The sequence below is a fragment of the Triticum dicoccoides genome, chromosome 3B (genome assembly GCF_002162155.2).
Source record: "Triticum dicoccoides isolate Atlit2015 ecotype Zavitan chromosome 3B, WEW_v2.0, whole genome shotgun sequence".
NCBI classification, from domain to species: domain Eukaryota; kingdom Viridiplantae; phylum Streptophyta; class Magnoliopsida; order Poales; family Poaceae; genus Triticum; species Triticum dicoccoides.
This window is the reverse complement of record NC_041385.1, coordinates 200,895,595-200,917,394: the sequence shown is the minus strand read 5'-3', so window position 1 is coordinate 200,917,394 and position 21,800 is coordinate 200,895,595. Positions and strand designations below refer to the sequence as shown.

Below are 21,800 nucleotides of genomic sequence, written 5' to 3'. Positions count from 1 at the left end.
CAGTCCGGCCGCGCGGGCTGGAGGAGTACGGCGATGTTGTCCACGAGCTTCTTGACGACGGCGAACTTGTTGGTGGTGGCAATGATCATCTGGTCCAACTGAGAGTCATAGCTGGCGTCGACGGCGGCCATCCACCAGCCGGTCGCCAACACCATATGGATACGATCCTCGGTGTCATGCCGCAGGCTAGCATCGTGGACCATCTGGCACAGCCGCTGGCCACTCGCGCGCACCGCTGCCATGGGTCTGGAGTGAGCACTTTTGCGCTTAGTGTAGGTGCTTAGGCAAATGCTTAGGTACGTACGATGTGGTAGATGCATTGGAATGGAGGGGCGCCTTTATATGAGTGTAAACTACGTTGCATTCACAACCTGCTACCTCTTTTCCCGGTCCTCCTCCCATTACTTCCCTCATGCATTCAAGATGCTAATTGAAGGAGGATGCATCCTTGGCCGTTCAACATTTCAGGAACATCTACCCTCTCCCTTGTCTGCATTAAAGTCGTATTAGGAACTGCGCCGCCCGCTGCATGCCCGGCTAAACACGCCTCCTCGATCGCCTCCATTTATGCTTAATTACTGAATTTTAGTTGCAAAAATTTGATACTGGTAGTGATTTTTAGCTTCATATTTTGACAAATCACATTGTTACAAGGTTGACAAATGGCAATGTTACTAGATCAACAAATGACAATCTTTCCAGTTTGACAAATGGCAACATACCCAATATGACCGATGCAAATCTTACCAAATTGTTTGTAAAGTGGTTGCACACGGGTCATCCAAAACAACCATCTATTATATAATTAAAACAGAAGTAAAATAAGCCACCACGTTCATCCACATAAGTAAAAATTATCTAATCCGTTAGATTGTAATATTAACGGCCTTGATTTAATATAAACGCGTAAACAAGATAAGTTGTGTTGTCACGTGTACCTGCATAGAACGGACCTACACATCCATGTTCACATATTACGTAAAAATATTCACATGTACAAGTAGTACAACACGTCATGTACAAATATAGTGTGTCCGTCGTGACATCAACTAGCCTGACATGTTAAGCCGCAAAAACAAAAAGAGAATATTTCCATCAATGGGTCAAGGAGCAAAAATAGTAGTCAAACCTACTTAAATAAGAAACCTAATCAAATAAGGAAACCCACCAGACCTCACGTGATGAAAGTTCCAAGACAGGAACGAATACGTACAAGATCTCCACACGGTCTCCGCCACGTCAACCCAGCCACCTCAACCCATATAAATAAGTGCAGCCGGCCACACAAGCACGCAGCAAACAATTAGAAATCGACGACCACCACATCTTGAAACACGCCAGACGAAACACACGCCTCGCCGTCCGCACAGCTTGAAGTCGACAAGTCATCTCCAACCGCTTCACTTGACGTTGGTGGAAGTCACGCCAAAGCCCGCCGACACCCGACAAAGCCACGCCCAGCTGCTCCAATCAACGTCGGAAGAAGTGACGACAAAGAACTTCTGGGCTGAATTACCAGACTTGGTAATTGTTATTTAACAACCTTTTTTATGGATAGGATCTTCATAAATACTATATCCATTGACTAATTTTTTCCTATTAATTTTGAAGACATAAGACTATGGCATACACAAAGTTGAGCGAATTAACTACAAGGGGACAAAACTGGAACATTCAAGTGAAAGTAATGAGGATTTGGGATTCAGTTAATCCTACTACCGATGAGCTTATTAGCCTAGATATGATACTCATGGATGAGCAGGTCTGTTTTTCAATATAGTTAATTGGATTTTTTTTCAGATTAAGCAACAGTTACTAACCATAATTGATTGTTTTTACAGGGTGAAACAATTCATGCTACTATCTGGAAGAATCTAATAGATACTTTTAGATCAAAGATCAATGAGAAGTCTATTTACGGATTCAGCAATTTTAAGGTTGTGGAATCCACAAAATATAGGCCAGTGAGCAATGAAATTAAAATATTTTTTGCATACAATACAAAGGTAAAGGAGATAAAAGGATCTTCAGAAGTTTTTCCGGACTATTGCTTCGAGTTTGCTACCATGGAGACACTCGAAGAAAGGGCAGGAAAAGATACACAATGCTCAGGTATGTTTATAGTTGTAATTACGGCTTCCAAATAATTGATATTTCTAATTGTTATATTACTAATTTCCAAATATACAGATGTCATTAGACTTCTAACAAAAATGAAGCCCGTGGAGACAAGAATAACAAAAAAGAGCCCACAACCTTCATATATCCGCGAGATTGAAATACTAATGCCAGAGTAAGTGCATATGCATATGTATGTCTGAAATTTAACTACGCATGCCCCATGTGGTTAACACTAACTTCTCGAATTAAATTCTTTAGGGGTGATAAAATCATAATCACGTTATGGGGAAAGTTTGCTTACTTTTTGACCGAGGATGTAATTGGCAGCCAAACTGTCATTATTATTACATCAACGATGGTGCAGAGATTCAATGGTAAGTCCATAAATCTTAGATGCTGCTCTTATCATTTAAAAATTCTAATTGGTTAATTAAATAGGTTTGTGCCTAAAGTCAACCAGTGCCACAAGAATATATATAGATCTGGACATACCAGAAGCACAAGAACTTCTTGAAAGGTATGAAACACTACCAATTAAAAATTCCCACTCATGAATAGTGACTCATGTTGATTCAAGATTGTATATATTATTATTTGTTTTATATATGTGCAGGGACTCAACACAAGTAACCTTACCAAAAATGATGAGTATAGATAGAAGTAATCAGGGAACACTAGAAGAACAAATGTTTTACAGGCGGAGAACATTGCAAGAACTTACTAAAATGAGGCACGAAAACCAGCAAGACCAGGTAATTCATCAGAATTTCAATAAATGGTATCATCAATTTTTGCGAGAATGAGTTAGACCTGCATTGACAATTTGTTCAATATTAGTAACAATGGAACCATATTCAATTTATATATGTCACTTAATCCCCCACCCCTACCCCAATGCTAACGTTGATTGTTTTCAGGATTTTGTGTTCACGACAATAGCTACAGTAGATCGGTTGCAAGAAAATATTCAATGGTGGTACATGTCATGTGATAACTGTCCCAAAATGGTTACCAAGGAAACCGACAAGTATTATTGTAAGAGTTGTGGTATATATCCAGAAAAGGCCACACCTCGGTAAGCATATTATATTACTCAAATATAAACAGTAAGTGTTATATTACATTTACTCTCCACTAACATGAATGGTATGTTAGGTATCGTATTCGACTCCAAATTAGTGACCATACATCTACTACAAGTTGCACATTATTTGAAGAGGAGGCTGCAAGATTGCTTAATACATCTGCATCTGACTTGCTGGACTCACTAGATGGGAAAACGGAAGAAGCGCCAAAGATTACTCAACAATTATGTGGAAAAAAATTGATATTTCGATTCAAGCTCAATGATAGTAATCTCACATTTGGCACACAAAACTATGCAATAAAGAGAACATTTGTGCCTGATGATAGGCTTGAGATGCTCTACTTGAATGACAAAGCCGAGGAGGTAAAAGATTCATTAACTTTGTTTCAAAAATGAAGTACCATCTTTAGAATTCCTTAACCAATTCATATTACATTTGTTGCACAGGAATTGATGGATGATGATGTAGACACTATGTTAATGAAGAAGCAGAACATGCCAGATAAAAAGGTGATTGACTTTTTGATGATACACACTTCAAATTTTAGAGATGTGTCTTATTTTGAAAATGTATATGTATGCAGTCACAGAATAATAAAGTTTCACCTTCCTGCAAACTGGTGCCTGTGAAAGAGGAGCCATATGACAGCAATGAATCCACATTAAAGAAAGACAAGCAGCAAGACAAAAGATCGTCATCGTCATCACGTCAGCTCCGTAGTGGCAATAAAAGGAGACTGAGATCTGTTGTAATATTGTCGGATGACTCAGAGGATGAATGCACTGAGACGAATTTGCCAGAACAAAAGAAAAAAGGTGTCCCCGAGAACAAGAAACAAGTTAAAGACAAAGCCAAAAATACAGTGCCGGAAGATGAAGATGAAGTACGGAAAGCAAGGCCAAGAAGAACAAGGAAGTTGTCTAGATAATATTTGGAATTGTAGCTTATGAAATAAATATTACGGCAATCTATTTGTATCGACCAAGATAAGTAAGAGTACTTGATATCAACCAGGATGGCACGGATACTTATTAGATTAAGGGAGTGGATGTTAGCGATGTTCTTAGTCTAAAACAGATCAAAAAAACTGTCTTCATGTAGTTTCCTTTATATACATGCTATTGTATCCAAATCAGTACAAGGACAACACAATAGATAGGAACATACTACAAGACCAGAGATTGACGCATTAGGATTCACTTCACAATTTGAAGAAACTATACTTTCGCAAATCAATATGCGGCCAGCACAATAGACAGGAATATACCTTACTCTAGTAACTTCATAGCACAACCGGATATGTACATAACGCTAGCTTTGCCCAGCGGCACAATTCTGACCAAAAACAAAGTTCCCACATTTAGACTTAGCAGCAAAGCAAATATAGTATCAAATCACACTAATTGCTTAGGTCACTAAAAATTGTTGGCAACTGGAAGATTGTTTCTCGGTAACTTGATAGGGTGACCGGAAGTTACTTGAGAAAATTCAATATGTAAGCTTCTGCTCAACAAACCTATACCCAAATTACTATCCAAGGTGACATATTAACACACAAAAGGTAATCTAATTACCAATAGTAGTATAATCCATCAAACTAATTTTTGAAAAAGGTTTTTAAAAACTTAAATATCACGAAAATACATGAATACAACACTATCAAAAGCAATTCATATTGTAAATTTTAGAAATACATTCAAACATGCACTTCTTTCAGTTAATTATTCTTGGTAAGAAAGCATCTATCTCATATGGCCAAATTATTGACACATAATAACCAACTTCCGGTTCATAAAGCCTTTTTTAAAAGAAAAGGCATCATGAATAGATTATTTCTTGCTAAGAGCAAATTAAAATACTATGTAGTACAACACTGCTACAAATAAAGTACAGGAAATAATCTTCATTACATATGATGCATATCATCAGTTGGCACTTACGTGTGGTAGTAGTCTGACAGCACCAGAAATGAAAAGGCCAGCATCTCACGGTCGTGTGCTGCTATTTGTATTCCATAATCTAATTATACTAAGGTTTCACCATTGCCACTGTAATACCTATGAGGACAATATCAGAAAACCCAAACTCTGTCCCGTACCTCGGATGTCAGATCTAACAATTCATCATCAGTAGGCGACTTGGTGAGTTCCCACCAATTGGTTCCCACACAGCCTCCTCCATGAGGCCAAACTACAGCAAATCTGCCATGGCTTAGCCGACGGCCATGACGAGCTTGAGCAATGCAGCCCCGTGTTTTCCCTGCTACTCCCCATGGCCACTCCGCAGCATGGCCACTCCGTCGGACTCGACGAGGTCAAGGATCCACACCCTTGAGAACAAGACGAACGCGTCTGCGTACTCCGCGCAACCACCAACTGCGCCAGTAACGGAAGAGATTCAAAGAAATGAATGGAGAAGTGGAGATGGATTGGGAATTGGTTCTGTGGTGGCGAGCAACGAAATCTTCAACAAACGGCTAATCGGAAGAGGTGGTGCATCGGATGGATAAGGATGCTGGTGGGGATCGAAGAAGCTACAAGAGAAGAGTTTTTTTACCCAACGAGAAGATTTCTACACGTAGATGATACCTGTACGGGTTCTTTATGAGGGTGGTCTAAATGGGCCTACATCAAAACTGTTGGGCCTGAATAGGCTTCATACGTGGTGTATGTTGGCTTTGGAATTTTTCTCTGGGTTTGGAAATTTTCTTTCTATGCCGTAATTGTTATGAACTCGATTCCTACTCCGTATCGAATAGGCTGATACGAGCACGTTAGCGTACTGCTCTTAAATAGTACTAGGAACATAGACTTCGTCGATTAACCAAGGGATCATATCATCACAGAATCGACCTGCATTGAATCGCTGGACGAAGTTGCACACGAATCAGCCTTGCCACACTTCAGATTAGAAGGTAAATGCTTTCTGTGGAAAACTACTACTTACCACCGGTTCAATGCAACCTCCTAATTTTTTTATTCATTATAGTTTTACATTTAGGCATATATTACTGACTCAAATAAACTATTCTCACACGTCTTGCCTTGGCTCTTCACATAAACTTTATTTTCTTTGAGAAAATAGTAACAGCTTCTGTGATGAACTAAAAGTGACTCACAGACTGATAAAGTCACTGCAGCAATAAAAAATATGCTCTAATAATTTGTACATGGTATAAAATATTTTCCAAGATCGCTACAGGATTGGCTTTGCAGCAAAGATACAATTACGACAATAATTAGCACATGCGTGTGAAGCTTTACAAAATTAGAAAAACAAAGACAAGAAAACATTATCAGGTATATCATTGAGATTTTACAATCTTCATGTAATGCACACTTTTTTTTTGTACATTTGTAACATATACATTTCAAATATTTACCTTTGTTAATATTGCAGAACCTAATAACTTTACGTATATTGCTAACAATGATCTTAGAGAGTACTTTGCCTTAGTAATTCCCATGGAACAATTGTCGTTCACTGAGAAACAAGCACACTGTCCCTCCAATAATGCCATACACAGCAGCTCGAACCACAAAACACAGTAATCCTGAAAGCATGATCGAAGTATTATAGATTGTCTACATGCAGCCACCATCTCCTATTTATTGCATATATCGTTAGCCTCTTGACGACATTATGCAGAAATTAGAATTATATTATACTATATTGCTAAAAGAATATCCAATGCAGAAATGAAGGGACAGTGCACATCAAAATCAGCAGGCCAACTTACAAAAGAAGCTAGAGAAGCTATTATCAGGAGGAAACAACAACTCCAACAAAAAAGGAGTAAGAGATGTAGGAATACACAGGAAACAACCGATAAAACAGAAGAAGATGCTTCACGGAAGAGAAAGGAACAAATCAAAGAAAGAAAAGATGTCAAGCGTGCAAGAAAAAATGCAAGCGACAATGAGCTTGAAAGCAACATCATAGAAAGAACCAGCAGCACTACGTCCAGAAGTTATTATAGCACGATATGGAACTTTGGAAAGCCAACATACATATGCGAACATTGCAATGCAATACTATGGTGTGAAGAAAGATTAAATTCTCATAGAGGAACCAAAAAACCTTCTTTCGGAATTTGCTGCAAACAAGGTAAAATTGGCCTACCAAAGATAGCATATCCTCCACCTTACCTTGCAGGGATATTAATAGGTGAAGGAAGTGATGCAACAAACTTCAGAGAAAATATAAGGTCATACAACTCAATGTTCTCATTCACGTCAATGGGAGGAACTGTTGACAAAGAAATAAACAAAGGCAAAGGACCATATGTTTTTAGACTGCATGGCCAGAACTACCACCATATTGGAACTCTTCTACCCGAAGAAGGTAACAAACCTCGATTTGCCCAGCTATACATCTATCAGACAGAAAATGAGGTACAAAACAGGATAGATGCTTCAAGATGCAATGATAAAAAAACAACAGTGGACCCTGCCATTGTCAAGGAACTACAAGAAATGCTTGATGAGAACAACATCCTTGCAAAGTCAATCAGAATGGCAAGAGATAGATTCGAAGAAGAAGACTACCACGATTACACGCTTCGAATACTTGGGAAAAGGAACGGAACACACAACCTTCCATCAGCATCAGAAGTTGCAGCATTAGTTGTAAGAGACCCTACTGGAGAGAACGAAGGACGAGACATCGTTGTTGAGTACAAAAATATGGAACCTCACAGAATATCGGAAATCCATCCAAAATTAATGTCAATGCAATACCCGTTATTGTTTCCATACGCAGAAGATGGATTCAAGCTTGAAATACCTTACAAGCGAATAAAAGAAGGTGACAAAAGCAGGAAATATGTAACTATGCTAGACTACTATGCATACTACCTACAACAAAGACCCGACCAAGGAATGTCGTTTCTAACATCTAGACATCTCTCGCTTCAATTTTGGGTGGATGTTTACACATGCATTGAGCAAAACAGACTAAACTGGATCAGGAATAATCAAGGGAAGCTACGAACTAAACTTTACAGTGGACTGCAGGACGTGATTGAGCGAGGGGACACCAGAACAGAGCAGGTCGGAAAGAGGATAATTGTACCTTCATCTTATACAGGAGGTAGAAGAAAGAAGGCACAAAACTTGCAAGACGCATTTGCAATATGCCGTTGGGCTGGATATCCAGACCTATTTATAACATTCACATGCAATGCAAAGTGGCCTGAGATCCAATACATGCTAGATGAAGCAGGAGGGGGCCTCAAGCCAGCCGACCGACCAGATATTGTTGACCGAGTATTCATGATAAAACTGAAGGAGCGAATGAGAGATATCGTTGTGAAGAAACACTTTGGAGAAACTATAGCAAGTAAGATCAGTCGAATACTAATCGCTAACTAATAGGACCTAAAGTTTCAATTTTTAAACACACAATAGCCTTTATCTATTTATTAAAATGATTCCAAATTTTAACAAAATAAAACTATATATTCAATCAATGCAGTTATCTACACAATAGAGTTCCAGAAGAGGGGACTCAAGTGCAAAGGACCATCAGAAATCAACCAAATAATCAGTGCGGAGATCCCAGACAAAGATGTTGATCTGGACGGATATGAAGCTGTTGAAAACTTCATGATGCACGGACCTTGCGGAGAGGCAAATACAAAATCACCATGCATGATAGACAACAAATGCACTAAACACTTCCCAAAACGGTACAATATCGATACGACAATCAATGAGGATGGCTTTCCAGTATATAGAAGGCGAGACAATGGAAGGAATATCAAAAAGGGAGGAGCAATGCTCGATAACAGGTTTGTTGTGCCATACAACAGAAACCTTTTGGTCAAATTCCAAGCTCACATAAATGTGGAATGGTGCAACAGGTCCAGGTCAATCAAGTACCTATTTAAGTACATCCATAAAGATGACGACCAAGTAACAGCCTTACTAAAGGAAAGGGACGCGACAAGTGACTATGATGAAATCAAGAAATACCTAGAGATGAGATACATATCAACAACCGAAGCATACTAGCGGATATTCCAGTTTGATCTACACCATCGTGATCCACCAGTAGAGAGACTGCCATTCCACATTGAAAACGGGCAACAAGTTATTTTTCCAGACTCGACTGACATTGAAAAAATAGTAAGAATGCCAGGATCCACAAGTACTAAGTTCACTGAGTGGATGGAGGCAAACAAAATACATGAGGTGGGAAAAGAATTAACCTATGCAGAATTCCCATCAAAATTTGTATGGAAAAGTGACTCCAAAACTTGGGAGAAGCGGAAAAGGGGCTTTGCGATTGGAAGAATTTACTATGCACACCCTGCAAGTGGTGACCGGTATTATATGAGAATGCTTCTAAACATCAAGAAAGGATGCACATCATTTGAGGATATTAGAACAATTAATGGAGTAGTTCACCCAACATACAAATCAGCATGCCAAGCGCTTGGATTTCTTGATGACGATAGTGAGTGGATTGAATGCATCAATGAAGCATCAAGTTGGGGATCAGGGATACGATTACGGCAGCTATTCACCACAATATTATGCCATTGTGAGGTGACTAGCCCAAAAATGTTGTGGGATTCAACATGGGAGGCACTATCTGAAGATATCCAGTACAAAAGAAGAATAATCCTAAACTTTCCTACGCTGCAGCTAACTGATTCACAGAAAAAAATCATATGCTCTGATCGAGATAGAGAAACTAATGAGGCAAGCTGGAAAGACACTAAAGGACTATCCAGGCATAGAACTACCAAATGCTACTGAACTTGAACAACTTGGGAACAGAATGATAAATGAAGAACTTAGCTACGACACACAAGCACTAAAGATTGAGCACCAAACCATAGTTAGCAATCTTAACTATGGCCAGAAAATTGCCTTTGATGCCATAATGGAATCAGCTTACAGAGGACTTGGAAAACAGATATTTGTAGAGGGCTACGGTGGCACAGGCAAAACTTATCTATGGAAAGCAATCACAACAAAGCTACGATCGGAGGGGAAAATAGTGCTTGCGGTAGCATCATCTGGCATTGCAGCATTGCTCCTCCAAGGTGGAAGAACAACGCACTCAAGATTCCACATTTCAATAAATATCACAGAAGAATCAACATGTGAAATAAAACAAGGCTCACATTTGGCTGAACTGGTAAAGAGGACCTCACTGATACTGTGGGACGAGGCTCCTATGGCACACAAACACTGCTTCGAGGCACTAGACAAAAGCCTTAGGGATATTCTAAGGTTCCAAAACCAAAACAGTGACGAAAGGCCATTTGGTGGCATGACAGTTGTGCTAGGAGGCGACTTCAGACAAATACTTCCAGTGGTTACAAAGGGAAAGAGAGAGCAGATAGTAAATGCCTCAGTCAAAAGGTCATACCTATGGAAGCACTTCGAAATATTTAGACTAACTGAAAACATGCGGCTGAAGTGCCTATCAGAAGATCCAATACAAAAGCAAAATGTGGCTGAATTTGCAGAATGGATATTACAAATTGGCGACGGAAAACAAACAAACGATGAAGGAGATGATTGGGTAAAAATACCTAAAGACATAATTCTGCAAAAAGGAGAAGACCCAAAAGAAGCGATAGTGAAAAGCACGTACCCAAACTTGCACCAAAACTATCGTGACCATGAATTTCTTGAAGAAAGAGCAATACTATGTCCAAGGAATGAAACAGTTGATAAGATAAATGACTACGTAATGAGCCAAATACAAGGTGAAGAGGTGACATACCTAAGCTTGGACACTGTATGCAAGGCAACAACAAATTACAACACAATGGAGAATATGTGTCCAACAGAGTTCCTTAACAAATTGACCTTCCCAGGAATTCCAAACCACGAGCTAAAACTGAAGGTAGGCTTGCCGGTTATGCTCCTACGCAACATCAATCAAGCGGCAGGTTTATGCAATGGTACAAGAATGACTATCACACAGCTGGGAAACAGGTACATTGAGGCACAAATAATCACAGGAACACACGTCGGTGACAAGGTATACATACCTAAAATCATTATGTCACCAAGCGACTCGAAGTGGCCCTTCGTGCTGAAAAGAAGGCAATGTCCTCTATCAGTTTGTTTTGCAATGACCATAAATAAAAGCCAAGGTCAATCCCTAGACAAGGTAGGTCTATATTTGCCTAAGCAAGTCTTCTGCCATGGCCAACTATATGTGGCATTATCAAGAGTCACAAACAGAGAAGGATTGAAGGTGCTGATTGACGATACGGAGTGCCCAAGCGAAGATAGCGCAAAGAATATAGTATACAAAGAGATCTTCTAATTTTTGTCATTCAATTAAACAATAAAATGTATGGTTCAAAAGCATGATGTTCATGTGTTAGATATGGCCGGAAATACGGTATACAAAAGGATATTATAGATTGGGTTTCTAATTATTTTTTCAACAGGAAAAAAGAACATGACAATGCAGATTATTGTTACCATACACTACTTTCATGAATACAGATATTAACAAATGTGTACGGCTAGCTAACTTTTTTATCCTAGATATGATACTGATCAATGAGCAGGTCTGTTTATTAACATATTTGATTGGAATTTTATCAGTCAGATTAAGAAACAGTTACTAACCATATTTGATTGTACAGGGTGAAACAATCCATGCTACTATTTGGAAGAATCTTATAGACACTTTTAGATTAAAACGAAAGCCAAAAAAACAATGCTTTAACATGAAGATGAATTACGTAAACAAAAGCCCAGGAGAACAAGGATGTTATCTAGATAATTAGTAGATTAGTAGCTTATGAAATAAATAGTACGACCGCCTATTTGCATCGACAACGATAAGTGAGAGTACTTGACATCGACATAGATAAGAAGGATACTTATTAGATTAAGGGTACGAATGTTAGCAATGTTCTTACTCTAAAACAGATTAATAGCTTTCTTTATGTAGTTTCCTTTACAAACATGCTAATTTAGCCAAATGTGTTAATAGACAGGAACATAATACAAGACAAGAGTTTCACACATCAGGATTCATTTCACAATACTATACTTTGCCAAATCTAGACGAGGCCATTCGCAATAGATAGTAACATACCTTGCTTTTGCAACTTAACAGCAGAAGAGGATGTAAGCATATCAACGACCTCTCTATTGTGTACATACAGATAGTTTAGCCTGGCACTACTATTCTCACAAAAGAAAAACGGTCCCACATTTAGAATTAGCCGCAAAGAAAATACACTATCTAATCACATTAATTGCTTATGTCACTAAAAATTTGCTGGCAACTGAAATATGTTTCGCGGTTACTTGATGTGGTGACCAAAAGTTACATGAGAAAATTCAACAAGCCAGCTTCAGCTCAACTAACCTATACCAAAATTAATAACCAGGGTGAACACACAAGAGGTGAGGCCTTTGCAATTTAAGAAAATAAAAAAACTGATTGATACATATGAACCAATCCTGTTCGTAAGGTGTTTTTTCAGACAGAAGGCACCATAAAAAATTATTTCTTGCTAAAGAGCAAATTAAAAATAGTATGGAGTACCACACTGCTATGGATAAAGTACAAGAAATAATATTCCACATCCTTGAGAATGCAACAAACGCGTCCACGCACTGGCAAAGTGTGTCCGTACATACATGAAGAGATTGGAAGAAGAAAACTAGCCGCGCGTAAATCACTGAAATTGAAAACTTAAACTGCAGCTAGACACATGTATTTCTCACATTAAGCTGATTCTTTTGCTACCTACCTCAGTAAACGTGCATCTAAAACTACTCTTTTTACTATCAATCAATAATTAGATACAAGGGCACCTTGCTAGGTTCAGTTAGACTAAATTCAAGCAGATCCATATTTGTGCTTTACTGTACTCTATTCTATACTGCAGAATTCAGAGAACAAGTATAAGTGCCTATCTCTAGACAGAAAGTTGTGGTATGATTCCTGATTTCACACGAAAAGTTGTTTACCAATGGAAAGATAAAATCTTATTCTGATTTCTAGATCATTCAACTTCAAAAAAACTTATATGGTTCCAATAACATTTACATTTTGGTACAAGTACAGACAGCAGGAGGGCAACAACTAACAGGCACTCGCAGAAATACTCACGTCTTGCTGAAATTTCTTCCTCCGTGACGTCCCTCAATGCCTAAGCAGCCCCAGCATCCAGGGCCTCCGGCTACGACAATTTTGAGCAGCGAGGTCGCCGAGATCCACCCACTCATCCAGCCACATGTGCCACCACCAAGGAAGAAAAATGTCAGGACCCCGACTCGATGCCACCTAGATCTAGCATGTAACACTTCATATCACTTTGCGGCCTCAGGCACGGTATTCCCACGGGTGTCGCCTTACCTTTACCCGGGACCGTTTGCGTCTTTTGGCACACGTATATGACAGTGTCGCTAGCATCCATATGATAAGGAGCCCGGGCTGACATGGCTAGTCGTAAACCCAAAGTGGCACAAACTTACAGGGACAGGCATCCATGACCCAGCATCGAACGTGTCGGTCATCAGCGAGTGAATCCAGGCTGTAGCACTGGGCTAGCAGGACTCCGGTGAACCGGGCTGTAGCGGGCTAACAGGACTCCGGTATTCATCGCGTGACATTTCCCCGAAGGGACAGACACAGGAACGAAGAAGGACACATGCCGGCCAGCCTAAGTGTTCCGGAGCAGTAGCAAGCTACCATGGCTCGGTGGAAACACTAGGAGACATTTCCCGGTAAGAGAGGCTACTAAAGATAAACAACTAGATAGTCAGATCCCACATATACCAAGCATTTCAATAACATACACACAATATGCTCGATATGTGCAATACAACATGGCATCACAAAATGACTCTACGACTCAAGTAGTTTATTCAATAGGCTCCGAGGAGCGAGACATTACAAACATGGGTCTCATGACCCAACAATCAGAGCATACAAGTCAAAGCACAAGCGGAAGCTATCATGTCTGAGTACAGACATCTATAAATGAAAAAGGCTGAGAAGCCTGACTATCTATCAGATCCTGCCGAGGGCACAAGATCGTAGCTGAGGTATCAAGCTAAACGTCGAAGTCCAAGCGGAACTACTAGTGAGACTGAAGTCTCTCTGCAAAAACATAAAATAGGCAAACGTGAGTACAAATGTACCCAGCAAGACTTACATCAGAACTATCTACATATGCATCATTATCAACAAAGGGATGGTGGGGTTTAACTGCAGCAAGCCAGCTTTGACTCGGTGGCTATCCTAAACTACGACTGCAAGCGACTCTTTGAGGTGGCGCACACGAGTCCACATATTCACCATATCAATACACCACTATGGATCCGCTCCCGTCTCCCTACGAGAACGCCATCCATAGCACTCACGCTTATCTTGCGTATTTTAGAGTATCCACTTTCACTTGTCTATGAACTGATATAAGGGGTCCAAGTTTCCATATCCGAGGAATCCGGCTATTCGAATAGATGATGTTAACCCTGCAGGGGTGTACTTCTTCACACACGCTCTCGCCACTTACCGCCCTGTACACGTCATGTACCTCGGCAACCTTCAAGCGGAAGCCGGGCGAGGGAGTCGGCCACGACCTGACTAACCGAACAAGTCTCTAGTCCAGGTTTATCGCCTATTCAGGTTCCATCCGCAAGGAGATCCGGCCGGGGTGTCGCTTACGGCCCCAAACGATGTGTGCAGGGTTCCCAAGCCCACCATCCGGGTGCCACTTGGTACACCGGGCCACTGTGCCTAGTCTGTCCCAAGCCCACCTGTACCGGGTGCCACTTGGTAGACTACTAACACTGCCTACAAACACCAGAAACTAGTTGCAACTCCTGGACAGAGATCAAGTTGATTAATAAGTCGAGAGGGCTTGGAGCGCCCGGAGCCCAATGTGTGGTAGTAACTGATCATGGATCACAAACACAGAACTCAGTTCCTGAGGACGGCTGCAATGAGACAACCCACCATGTACTCCTACATGGCCAACGATGTCAGGACCCCGACTCGATGTCACATCGATCTAGCCGGTAACACCTCATATCACTTTGCGGCCTCACGCACGGTATCCCCACGGTGTCGCCTTACCTTTGCCCGGGACCGTTTGCGCCTTTTGGCTCACGTATATGATAGTGTCGCTAGCATCCATATGATAAGGAGCCCGGGCTGACATGACTAGTCGTAAACCCAAAGTGGCACAGACTTACAGGGACAGGCATTCATGACCCAGCTTCGAACGTGTCGGTCATCAGCAAGTGGGTCCGGGCTGTAGCACTGGGCTAGCAGGACTCCGGTAAACCGGGCTGTAGCGGGCTAACAGGACTCCGGTACTCAAAGCGTGACATTTCCCCGAAGGGACAGACACAGGAACGAAGAAGGACACATGCCGGCCAGCCTAAGTGTTCCAGAGCAGTAGCAAGCTACCATGGCTCAGCGGTAACACTGGGAGACATTTCCCGGTAAGAGAGGCTACTAAAGATAAACAACTAGATAGTCAGATCCCACACATACCAAGCATTTCAATAACATACACACAATATGCTCGATATGTGCAATACAACATGGCATCACAAAATGACTCTACGACTCAAGTAGTTTATTCAATAGGCTCCGAGGAGCGAGACATTACAAACATGGGTCTCATGACCCAACAATCAGAGCATACAAATCAAAGCACAAGCGGAAGCTATCATGTCTGGGTACAGACATCTATAAATGAAAAAGGCTGAGAAGCCTGACTATCGATCAGATCCTGCCGAGGGCACAAGATCGTAGCTGAGGTATCAAGCTAAACGTCGAAGTCCACGTGGAACTACTAGTGAGACTGAAGTCTCTCTGCAAAAACATAAAATAGGCAAACGTGAGTACAAATGTACCCAGCAAGACTTACATCAGAACTACCAACGCTGTCAGGACCCCGACTCAATGCCACATAGATCTAGCATGTAACACTTCATATCACTTTGCGGCCTCACGCACGGTATTCCCATGGGTGTCGCCTTACCTTTACCTGGGACCGTTTGCGTCTTTTGGCACACGTATATGACAGTGTCGCTAGCATCCATATGATAAGGAGCCCGGGCTGACATGGCTAGTCGTAAACCCAAAGTGGCACAAACTTACAGGGACAGGCATCCATGACCCAGCATCGAACGTGTCGGTCATCAGCGAGTGAATCCAGGCTGTAGCACTGGGCTAGCAGGACTCCGGTGAACCGGGCTGTAGCGGGCTAACAGGACTCCGGTATTCATCGCGTGACATTTCCCCGAAGGGACAGACACAGGAACGAAGAAGGACACATGCCGGCCAGCCTAAGTGTTCCGGAGCAGTAGCAAGCTACCATGGCTCGGTGGAAACACTAGGAGACATTTCCCGGTAAGAGAGGCTACTAAAGATAAACAACTAGATAGTCAGATCCCACACATACCAAGCATTTCAATAACATACACACAATATGCTCGATATGCGCAATACAACATGGCATCACAAAATGACTCTACGACTCAAGTAGTTTATTCAATAGGCTCCGAGGAGCGAGATATTACAAACATGGGTCTCATGACCCAACATTCAGAGCATACAAAACAAAGCACAAGCGGAAGCTATCATGTCTGAGTACAGACATCTATAAATGAAAAAGGCTGAGAAGCCTGACTATCTACCAATCCTGCCGAGGCACAAGATCGTAGCTGAGGTAACAAGCTAAACGTCGAAGTCCAAGCGGAACTACTAGTGAGACTGAAGTCTCTCTGCAAAACATAAAATAGGCAAACGTGAGTACAAATGTACCCAGCAAGACTTACATCAGATCTATCTACACTTGCATCATTATCAACAAAGGGGATGGTGGAGTTTGACTGCAGCAAGCCAGCTTTGACTCGGTGGCTATCCTGAACTACGACTGCAAGTAACTCTTTTGAGGTGGCGCACACGAGTCCACATATTCACCATATCAATACACCACTATGGATCCGCTCCCGTCTCCCTACGAGAACGCCATCCATAGCACTCACGCTTATCTTGCGTATTTTAGAGTATCCACTTTCACTTGTCTATGAACTGATATAAGCAACCCAGAAGTCCTTTTCCGCGGACACGGCTATTCGAATAGATGATGTTAACCCTGCAGGGGTGTACTTCTTCATACATGTTTCCACCACTTAGCGTCTGCACACGACATGTGCTCGGCAGACTTCAAGCGAAAGCCGACGTGGGTGTAGACCACGACCTACCTAAACACTCAAGTCTCTAGTCCAGGTTTATCGCCTATTCGGGTTCCATCCATGAGGAGATCCGGTCGGAGTTTCGCTCACAGCCCCAAACGATGTGAACAGGGTTCCGTGACACCAAACGGGCGCCCGGTGTACCCGGCCACGTGCCTACCGCATCACAGCCCACCCCTACGGTCAGCGCTGTCCACGGCCTCCAGCATACTACAAACACCAGAAACTACTTGCAACTCCTGGACAGAGGACAAGGGTGATTAAGAAGTCGAGCGGGGTCATATTTCAGGGCCCAATGTATGGTAGTAACTGAGTCATGGATCACAAACACAGAACTCAGTTCCTAAGTACGGCTTCAATGAGACAACCCACCATGTACTCCTACATGGCCTCTCACCGACACCTTTTACCAAATTGTGTTCACCCACTTAGCTCACACATGGTAGGACATGTTCACACACCTCTGATTCATCCCCGATGAATCAGACCTGACTCAACTCTAAGCAGTAGCAGGCATGACAAACAAACATGAATGAGTAGGCACAACAGGGCTCAAACAACTCCTACTCATGCTAGTGGGTTTCATCTATTTACTGTGGCAATGACAGGTCATGCAAAGGATAAAGGGGTTCAGCTACCGCAGCAAGTAACAAATATGGCGTTGTTGTCCTAATGCAGTAAAAGAGAGCAGGAGCGAGAGAGTGGGATTTTATCAGAATGAACAAGGGGTTTTGCTTGCCTGGCACTTCTGAAGATAACATTGAGTCTTCATCAGTGTCAACGATCACATCATCGGTATCACGTCTATCGAGAGGGGACAAATACCGGCAACACAGAAGGGAACACAATCAATGCAATGCACAATATGATGCATGATCATGACATGGCAAAATGAATGTGTTTTGAGCTAATGCAACTAGCAACAGATTAAATGAAGTTGGTTTGAATACAAGATTCAAATTCAAACTCCATATGTGATTATTCAAATGCCATTTAATTGATTTGTGCTAAACAGCAGCTATAAGTTGTTCTAACATGCATGAAAATGGTACAGATGGATTCCTTGAATTTTTCTGATAATTTTTCATATATAAATTATTTAATTTGGAGTTACGGTTAATTTTCTATGATTTATTGAAGTTTATACAATTTCCTGGAATTTCAGAATTAAATTAAATCCAGAAAACATTACTGCGTCAGCATGACGTTGGCATGACGTCAGCAAGTCAACAGGGGCCGGCTCGGGTCAAACCTGACGTGTGGGGTCCACACGTCAGTGACACAGGAGCTAATCCCGGTCAAACCCAGCGCTGACTGGGGTTTGACCAGGGGTGGGGCCCACTGTCAGTGGCTGTGGGGGTGTTTAGTGTGGTCATTAGTGCTGACTAAATCAGCGCCACGTCACCCTCGCCGGAGTTACGCCGGAGGCGACCACAGAGCACGGTGGGGGACGCCGGACTTGCGCTAGGGGCATCGGATCGACGCGCCAAGGGCACCAGGAGGTAGCCTGCGCCCGTGCGCATCTAGGGGGACCAACGGGAGGTGCGGGGGTGGCCGGGGTTCGCCGGAGTGGAGCCCGAGGCGGCGGCCGGAGTTCGGCCATGTGCGGGGTTGGGCTGCGGCGCGCTAGGAGAGAAACTGATGGTCCAGACGGCATCCGCGGGCCACCAGAAGCGCGCTGGTGCCACGGGTTCGAGCAGAGGGGCTCGGGTCAGGAGAGCTACGCGGCCATGGCGGACGGCGGTGCTCGGGAATGTGGCCGGGGGTGCTACGGCACGGGCACGAGTAAAATGAAGGAGGGAAAACGGAGTGGAGCTCACAGGGGTTGCGACGGTGGCCTCGGGGAGCTCGGGGAGGCACCGGAGCCGACGAATTTGACGAAGATGGCCGGCGGTCCCGAGGTTGAAGAAGACAGCGAGGGCGGTGTTGCGGCACGTCTGGGGCCTCATGGCTCGTTGAGGAGGTAGAGGGAGGACCGGCGGAGCTTCCTGGGGCGTCGGTGAGGCTAGGGGTGGCCGGTGGCCATGGGTACGGCGACGATGACGGCGAGCTCCGCTCGGTGGTGTGCGCGGGAGGGAAGCAGAGGAGGGAACGGGGTCCAGGGGAAGAGAGGGGAGGTGCAGGGGCGAGGGGGAGTGCGTGGCTCCCTCGGGTGCCTCCAGCGGCGAGCAGGTAAGCAGGAGGTGGCCGGAGCGTGCGCGCGCGCGTCGGGCACACGCCCTCCTGCCTACTGGCAGGAGGTTGAAGACGGTGGCGACCACGGTGGGCTGGGCCGCACAGTGCTGGACCAGCACAGGAGCTGGGCCGGCTCTGGTGGGCTGCACGGGTGAGGCCAGGTAAGTCCAGGTAAGTTTCTGTTCTTTTTATTTAATTCTGTTCTGTTTTTCTTTTTATTTAATTCTTTTGCCATTGTTTTGAATTTAAAAATAATTCAAACAATGCCAAAGCTCCTATGAATATTTTTATTTTGCTAGATGGACTTTTCCAAAAGCTCATAAAATATTTCAGGGATATTTGAAATTATATTCTAATTATATGAATATAATTCAAATTCAAATAGCTAATGAATTAAATTCAAAGTCCCAAAAATAAATCCTTAAAAATGTTCAATATTTTGGTTGGGACCAGAACCCTTACCAAAAATTATCAAACATTTAAGAAGAGCATTTTGGAGCAATGAATGAGATTTCTAGGGTTTTTGCCCCTCTTTTATTTAAGTTTTTGAGGCTTCCAAAATTCCTCAGTTCAAGTTTCAGAAATTTAAATATGATGCCTGGATGGAGATGCAACTATTTACAAACAATATTCTAGGGCTGTGACAACTCACCCCCACTAAACAAAAATCTCGTCCCAAGATTCAAGCGTAGGGTAAAGTGAAGGGAAAACGCAACTAGTATAATCTTCACGATCCAGGTTGCACTTCATAGAAACGTTGATTCGATTACCATCATTGTCTTGAAGTCTTGCTCTGAGAAATCCTGTCAACATGACATGAAGGGAAGAAGGAGACTCTAGAAGGGTCGATCTTCGCGAAGGTCGAACAACTCAGGATTAACTCTCGGAATGAGACATAGCAACATCTCTCGAGCTGAGAGGCGAAGCACACATCCATAGGAATGGAGTGAAGCAGATGACGAAGGTTCACTAGGTAGACCACAATTTCACGCTTAAGAAGGTGGTAATCGATTGTCAACGTAGCGAGGAGTTGAGTTGCCATGATACCATAACGATACACCTTAGGGAAGGTGACTCGTAGAGATATCCCCTTAAGTGGCAAAAAGAATTACTTTTGATTCAGAGATCATTGAGACTCTTTAAACCAGCCTAAGGCAATTCTCGAGCAATCGTTTGGAGGGGGTCGGTAGAATGGCATACTCGGACTTGGATGATGTGGACTACCTTGTTGAAGACAACGCAATGTATGATTTTTTCTTATCACCGGAAATGGAAGAGACCCATGGTAGAATGGCACATTGGCGGTGCAAGCTGGGAACAAAATGCAAATGCTGGGAATGATTCTGGTAACTGGGGGAAGAACCCAACAATAAAGAGTGAATTCACTGTTGGAGTGGTTATAGCATAACCGAGGAAATCTGGGGCAATCCCAGTTAGTGCCGATGATAACACGTAGCGCTTGTGCGTGCTCTCAAGAACTTGAGCATTTTCATAATCATCAAGGTTTTACCAACATCCGTGTCAAGGATGCTGACAACACAACATACTACCATGATGAATAGCGATGGACGATGCAGATGCAAAGGAAGATAACACCTTCTCAGATTTCACCCTTGGCAGGGCCAAGGAAATAAAATCTGGATGATCGACCGAGAGACATTTAGCACTCCGCTTCTAATGTTCTCCTTGACGTGCTAGTGTATCACATTCATAGATATGGTTTGATAACTAGGACATCAAGTAAAAGGTCGGACTTCGGGAACACAAAAATCCCTAGGGGCAACTAGGAAGTAAACCCTACGAAATCCTTATATGGAGGTGGCCAACTTCATCAATCAAGATATTATAATAACAGGTCTTCCGGCTGGGTGTGTTGGCCACGACATCCACTTTACCGGTTATCGCGCGACCAATATTATAATTCTTGGGAAATATTCCAACCATCATATCTGCCTGAGATTCAGATCTGGTTGGTGTCAGGATATTCCAGACTCATCGAGTCTAGGAAGAAAAACGGAAGTTTGCAACACAAATCGACGAGATGACGTTGCGGGATTCTCGGGAGATGAACTACGATAGCAAGCTCCAAAACATGAGTTGGTTCTGCTACAAACACGTGAACACGTTGTCCTAGACAAAACATTATCACATGGTAGTCTTACAACAAAACACTACCGAGTTCAGGTGGGGAACCATAATCGAG

The 21,800-nt window shown here is 42.6% G+C and overlaps 2 long non-coding RNA genes across 7 annotated transcripts; both read right to left on the bottom strand.

Moving 5' to 3' along the window:
* Nucleotides 1-960: 960 nt before the first annotated feature.
* LOC119275524 lies at nucleotides 961-5,753 on the bottom strand. 5 transcript variants are annotated; one of them, XR_005135738.1, is made up of 3 exons: nucleotides 3,815-5,753; nucleotides 2,843-2,931; nucleotides 961-1,507 (listed from the first exon to the last, which is right to left on the bottom strand). It is a non-coding gene; the product is annotated as an uncharacterized LOC119275524 (long non-coding RNA). The 5 variants fall into 5 exon arrangements; XR_005135735.1 differs by having other exon boundaries at nucleotides 961-2,931; nucleotides 3,815-3,952; nucleotides 4,477-5,753; XR_005135739.1 differs by having other exon boundaries at nucleotides 4,477-5,753.
* Nucleotides 5,754-6,663: 910 nt separating this feature from the next.
* On the bottom strand, nucleotides 6,664-11,265 carry LOC119281149. 2 transcript variants are annotated; one of them, XR_005138283.1, is made up of 3 exons: nucleotides 11,224-11,265; nucleotides 10,953-11,096; nucleotides 6,664-6,762 (listed from the first exon to the last, which is right to left on the bottom strand). It is a non-coding gene; the product is annotated as an uncharacterized LOC119281149 (long non-coding RNA). The 2 variants fall into 2 exon arrangements; XR_005138284.1 differs by lacking the exon at nucleotides 6,664-6,762 and adding an exon at nucleotides 9,431-9,521.
* Nucleotides 11,266-21,800: the final 10,535 nt, after the last annotated feature.